The 6,755-nt window shown below is 44.6% G+C and overlaps 1 protein-coding gene across 1 annotated transcript in view; it reads left to right on the forward strand.

The window, feature by feature from the left end:
- Positions 1-6: 6 nt before the first annotated feature.
- Positions 7-6,755, forward strand: part of Hipk3 (homeodomain interacting protein kinase 3) — an 88,210-nt gene continuing 81,461 nt past the window's right edge. The window contains exon 1 of the mRNA XM_026787847.1: positions 7-512. The gene's annotated coding sequence lies outside the window, so the exon portion shown is untranslated. The remainder of the gene's footprint in view (positions 513-6,755) is intronic.

Genomic DNA, 6,755 nt, shown 5'->3' on the forward strand with positions numbered 1-6,755 from the left:
CAGCTGCCCGGGTGACGACTGCCGGCAGCGCGGCGCCCTGAGGAGTCCGAGCCGCAGGCCCCCGGCGTCGCGGCCTCACGTGCGGCCCTCCTCGTCCTTGTCTCAACCTCGCTCGGCGCTGGGGACATGGGCCCTCGCCGCCGCGGGCCCAGCATCCCGCGCTGCCCGTAGGCCACGGTGGCCCGCCGGCTTGTCACCGCGCCTTTCCCCCAGTCGAGCCGTCCCCACCCCAGGTCCCCGGGAAGGAAGATGAGGGAAACGGGCCCGGCGATCGGCAGCCAGAGCAGCAGCAGCAGCAGCAGCAGCAGCGGTCTGGGGAGGGTGTTTCGCCGTTTCCTCTCAGCCGCCAGGACAAGATGGCAGCGGCCGCCGAGAGGGGCTGAGCCCCGGCTGGGTGGCGCCGCCTGCTGAAGCGCTTGGCTCCGGGTCCCCGCACGGCCCTCCGCGACCCATCCCGGACATGCTCAGGGCTGCGGCCGCCCGAAGCGGGGAGAGCGCGGGCCTCTAGGAAGGTAAGGGAGCCGGGCGAGGGCGGGGAGCTCGGCGGCGGCGACGCGGGGCCTCGGGACCGGGGGGGAGGCGGGGGGGAGAACCCTCGGGGCGCCGCTGCTCCGTTTCCGCCCGGTTGACGACGGCCGTCCCGGGCAGTTCCCGAAGCCAGCGCCACGCCAGGCCCGAGGCTGCCGGACGCGGGGACCGCGCGTGCTCTTCGCGCGCTTGGCGCAGCCTCCGGGAAGCCGCCCTGGCCGCGCCGGGCGGTCCGGGCCTCCCCCATCCCCCGCCCTCAAGCCGAGGTTGCGCAACGGCTCTTCCCAGCAACCGAAGTTTTGTTTGGTCCCCCGGGGGGCCCCCGGTTGGGCTCCGCGGCTTTAGGCCGTCACGACAGAGACCTCGTTCCTTTTCATTGATGGGAGCGAACACCGCGGTGCACGCACGCTGCCGGAGCGCCCAGCCCCGTGGCTGCGCCCCAGAGGCTTGGTGGCCCTGTCACCGGCGTCGCGGGGCGGCGGGGTTGGAGGGTGTCAACTCCGGGGACGTGCGTGCGTGTGATTGTTGGGGAGGAGAAATGTGATCCGCGGCTCCGCGTCCCCAGCGGCGGCGGGAGGAAGGCGTGGCGGCCGCGCGGCGGGGCTGTTGCCGGCTTCTCTCGTTACGGCGGCGGCGGCGGCGGCGGCCCCCTTCCCTTCCTTCGCGCTGGGGGAGAGCTCAGCGGAAAGGACTCGGGACCAGAATGTCTGTTTTCCTGTCTGGGGGGAGACGGCTCTTGTAAAATGGTACGTGGATCTCGGGGGGAAGCCTGTTGTTTCCCATTCTCACCGGCGCTGGAGGGATCGCGCTGAAGGGTGTGTGCATAAATTACCCTGGACCTGTTACAGAGTAGTCACAACACGTTCGGTCCTTGAACCGTGTTTTCACAACCTCTGGCTGGCCTGCTAGGGAATTTATTTTTCCACCTGTCAGTTCGCTGCTTATAAGGAGCTTCTATTAGCAGCAGCAGCAGCGAGTTTTTTTTTTCTTTTTTTTTTTCTTTCAGGTTTCAGATTAGGGCCCAGTTTACAGGGAAAACTCAGGGTTTTACCGTCAACTTTGTTTTGATGTCTTTCTGGTACAGGGCTGAAAAAGTTAGCTGGAGAACCAGTCTTCGTTTCTATGTACCTCCGAGTTGTTTAGAGATCTGCTGATTTTTATTTTTCTGTTTTCTATTTTAGGTTTCTGCTGTAAACTACAGCCTCTGAAGTGTAGGTACTTCAAACAATTTCACTTAATTTTAAGATTTTAATTTCTGGGTGCTTGAAAAATTTTAAAGAGTTTTTTTTTTTCTCTGACCAGATTATGAAAACATTTCTAGGTCTGTTGTTTTTTTTTTTTTGCTATTGTTTACCAAGAAAAATGTTTTAATGCTTCAGCCTCATTTACTATATCAGAAACTGGGCAAGTCTCGCCATATGTTTGATAAGTAGATTCTGCTTAGGTTTGCAAGTGCAGTGCTAATTTTACACAATGAGCAACGATAAGGGTTAGGTCATGATTAAGCTTCAGTATTTTAAGTAAACAAAATATGACTGACCTTAAATTTTTTTTTGTGTTGATTCTTCTGTCTTCATGTTACTTACCATTAATTGAAATTTAACCAGACAACCCATATTCTTTTTTTTTTTAAATCAACAAGGTATTTCTTGGTATATTTATGATTGCATTCATAAAGCATAGGGAACTTGATTTCATTTGTGAAATTTAGTGTTTAATCTGTGTCAGTTTATTTCTCTTGAATTATTTTGACTATTTTTAATTTGTTATAGTAGAGATATGTAGGCATGTCTGACTTTCCAGTGTTGGTTATTTCATTGTATTTTGGGGAGAATTTCTCTCTTAGGGCTTCCTTTCCTACCATAGGTAGTACATTCACAAAGAGAAAAGTATTTTGGAGGATTGATGGAGGGGAAAGCACCACCTGTTTAAACAGGTAAGATGAGCTTGAAGTCTAGAACAGAACTGGCCATTAAATGTTTTAAATTTATATTTGGACATTGCTGACTACAGTAGCTGAACATACGTATTAGGCAAGCAGATCATAACATGGTGAGACAGTTCTTAGCATTTTGTCGTAATGCGTTTTCCATTGAACTAGTCATTATCTTGTTTATAAACCAGCCATTGGCTTCTGGGCATGGGGTTTTCAGAGTCTCATCAAAGTAGATGGTTGCTATGAGATAATTCTTGTAAACGTGCTTGAGAAGAGCCTGAAGATTATACTGTTAATTTTTTGGATGATCTGTCATAGGATACCATAAAGTAGGTTGCAAATTACAGAGGTTGGCTGCTGTAGCAAGCATAGCACTTGACACATAGATGTATGTTTAATGGCAGTGCTGTAGGCTTGCTTTCCTGCAACTTCAAAAGGCATTAGCTGTCAAACGATCTTCCTGATTGAATTTTTGTGTTTAAATATTTGCTGCATGAACACTGGAGGCATATGGAAAAGGAGGAAAATGTCAACCTTACAATGTGGAATTGTTAATAAAATATAATTCATGCACATTCATTTAAATGAAATAATTACGTCTATGTTGCAATGATTTACTTCATTAACTTTTTTTTTTTTTTTTTTTTTTTTGGTTTTTCGAGACAGGGTTTCTCTGTGTAGCTTTGGAGTCTGTCCTGGGACTTGCTCTATAGATCAGGCAGGCCTGGAACTCACAGAGATCCATCCACCTCTGCCTCCTGAGTGCTGGGATTAAAAGCATATACCACCACTGCTCGGCCTCCATTATTAACTCCTGAAGTTAACTCTGTTTCTTTGAGGTCGAGGAGTTAGCCTCCCAATAGTTTTCATTGTAGCCAATTATCCAGTATGATAAAGCAGATGAAAATTGACCTGTTGGTTGATTCAGGGGCATAGAAACATTGTTTCCATATCAGCTTCACCTGGGCTTGGATGGGAAAAGATATCATGATAGTGCTTTAAGGCTGTTCCAAGAACTTGGAAATTCTCTATTTAAAAACAAAACAAAACAAACAAACAAACAAAAACCCAACAACAACCAAAAAAACCACCTTCCGCAAATTGTTGTGCTTTGATTATTAGAACACACAGGCTAATTTGATACATGCTTATATTATTGCTGCCAAAGTAAACATTCCTGCTGTAAAATTTGTGGGTTGCAGCTGTCCTGGTTTCTTAATGTCCAGAGTTCAGGATTAGTGTTGCATGTTTAAGTTGGAACCTACTTCTGAAGAGGGACTACAAGAGCTTTGTTAGAAGGAGGAATTGGTGTTTGTTTAAAAGTACGGCCCCTCCTCCACTTTAACTAGGATGTAGTATTATTTCTCTCTGTGGGAAAAAGGAACTTTCTCAGCAGGCTTCTGTCAGGAGCAGCAACGTTTGAATGTGATGAAATTATAAGGTGAAAGGAATTATACTAAATGTCCTCACTGGTTCTGGATTCATCTATTTAAAAGTAATAATCTTCCCTAGTACCTTTAAAAGGTTGTAACTTGAAGAAGAATACGTTTTTGGAGCAGAAGTTTTGAGCTACGTTAGGTTATTTATGTTATTCTTTTTTTTAATTAATTAATTTATTTATTATGTATACAATATTCTGTCTGTGTGTATGCCTGCAGGCCAGCAGAGGGCACCAGACCCCATTACAGATGGTTGTGAGCCACCATGTGGTTGCTGGGAATTGAACTCAGGACCTTTGGAAGAGCAGGCAATGCTCTCAACCTCTGAGCCATCTCTCCAGCCCTTATGTTATTCTTTTTGGTTTTTCCAGACAGGCTTTCTCTGTACCCCTTACTGACCTGGGACTAGCTCTCTAGACCTGGCTGGCCTTGAAATCAGAGTTCTGCCTGCCTGTGCTCCTGAGCGCTGGGATTAAAGGTGTGCGCCACCATTGGCTTAGTTATTAAATTTTTAGCAGAGTCCTGTGTGGTCAGCTTAAAGAAGAAGTTAATTGCTTTCTGGTTGGCTTGGTTTAAGTCAGAAGTATGGGGAAAGCAACAGTAGACCGAGGTAGACTGGACACAGTAAGGAGGTGTATGTTATACATATATTGTATTTAAGTTGGTCAAAGTAGGTGCTGAGTTTCTTAGGAGACCAGAGGCCCTCTCATTTGATACTTGATGTCACTAAACAAAAGCCACATAGTTGCCTCTATGCTGAGACACCAGGGTGGGTGCTGGAGACCTAAGTGAAAAGAGCCAGAAGCATGCTGATAATGTCCATAATGATATTGCTAGGGCTACTTTGTCTTAGCAGATTTACTTCATCTTCATTTTGTGTTTTGAACTAGGGTCTTATGTAGCTCAGGCTGGCAGTGAACTCTTGATTTTCTACTGCCCAGGTAATACTAGGAGGTCTGGCTAGTTTAAAAACCAAACCAAAGTAATAACAAAACAGCACAAACACAAACTAGTATAAAAGTTCATTAGTTCTGAGATTATGATTATTTAAGCCCTTTAAAAAGTTACACATTTCAGGCTTCTCTGAAATCGAAAGGGCAAAGAGCATTGAGTTTAATGTGGTAATTATAATTAGAGTTTGACCTACAGAATTTATATTTTGTTTTAAAAGATTCTTAAAAAGAAATGTCAAGGTACATATGAAACTCTATAAATCTTGTTTTTTTTTTCAGATTAAATTAAAAGCCAGGCTTCTGATACCGTCACACAGTCCACTTCCTAAGGCAGACAGACATGCATTTATTTATATCTGTCTATCCTGGGAGTGAGCCCAAGATCTCACATTCAGCATGTTGTCTATAACTGAGTTGTACCCCTAGCTTAATCATCTGTTTTTATTTATATAAATTTTATTATTTTGTTTTATTTTCTGTGTATTGTGCACCACTTGAGTGCCTGGTGCTTGTAGAGGCCAGGATAGGGGCATAGAATCCTCTGGAACTAGAGTTATGTATGGTTATGAGCCACCATGTGGTTGCTAGGAGTTATACCTTGGTCCTCTGGAAGAACACCCAATGCTTTAGCCACCTCTCCATCCTACCTCCTGTTTTTGTATGTAGCAGGGTCTTACTGGTTTTCCGCTCAGGTGGGCCTTGAACTCTAATCCCCATGCTTCTGTGTCCCTGGTGCCAGGATTACCAGTGCTAGCATACTTGACCTCTTTTATACTTGACCTCTTTTCAGAGACTCCGGTAGTCCAGGCCGACCTCAAGCTTCTGTTCCCTTCTATTTCCAGCTCAACACTCTACACAGTTTAAGCATTTCTTTCACTTGTTTTTCTTTTTTCTTTTCTTCCTTTCTTCCTCCCTCCCTCTCTTTCCCTCCCTTCCTCCCTCCCTCTTTCCCTTCCTTCTTCCTTCTTCCTTTCCTTTCCTTTCCTTTCCTTCCTTTCTTTTTTTTTTTTTTTTAAGACAGAGCGACAGGATCTCTCTTTGTAAGACTGGCTAGCCTGGAACTTACTAAGTAGACCAGGCTAGCCTCAAACTCAAAGAGATCAACCTGCCTTTGCTTCCACTGCACTCAGCATCTCTTTTTTCAAATGGCTAGATTTCCAGGTTCATTTTTACTTTGTGTTTTCTTTGATCTTATCCTTTAAAAAAATGGAGTGTGTGTATGTGTGTGTGTGTGTGTGTGTGTGTGTATGTGTGTGTGTATGTGTATGTATGTATGCACACGTGCGCACGTATGCCTACATGTATGGGCGTGTGTTTGCCATAGCACATGTGTGGTGGTCAGTGGATAACCTTTAAAAGGTTGTACTTCAATCACAAGATCCTATAGTCAAGCTCAGGTCTTCATGCTCCTCCCTTCCCCCACTCTTTAATAAGCAAAACCAAAAGGATTATCATTTTTAAAAAAGGTGATTTAGCATAGGGGAGAATAATAAAAGGAAGTGTATTACTCATTTGAGCTATAACTTTTTTGTTTGGGCAAAGATTTAAGTTGTCGAGGACTGATTTTTTTTTAAATCATTCTTTTGACCATTTACAATTATTTAGGCAGTCATAAAATATTTTTATAATATACATAAGAAAAACCACATTTAGATGAGCAACAAATATAACAGCAGGTGATAGAATTTAGTGTTTATAAATGAAACCATCAATAACAGTCAGAGAAGAAATACAAGCTGTATTTAAAAACTGAAGCCATGCATTTCATTATTTCCAAATCGCAAGAAGGTATTGGACTTTTAAAGCTAACATGGCTTACTATTTCAGTGATCTCAAAACACTTTCTAAAAACTGGAGGACTGATTTTTGTTTTGTTTTGCTTTTAGAGACAAAGTTCTC

This window comes from Microtus ochrogaster, assembly GCF_000317375.1.
Source record: "Microtus ochrogaster isolate Prairie Vole_2 chromosome 14 unlocalized genomic scaffold, MicOch1.0 chr14_random_1, whole genome shotgun sequence".
NCBI classification, from domain to species: Eukaryota; Metazoa; Chordata; class Mammalia; order Rodentia; family Cricetidae; genus Microtus; species Microtus ochrogaster.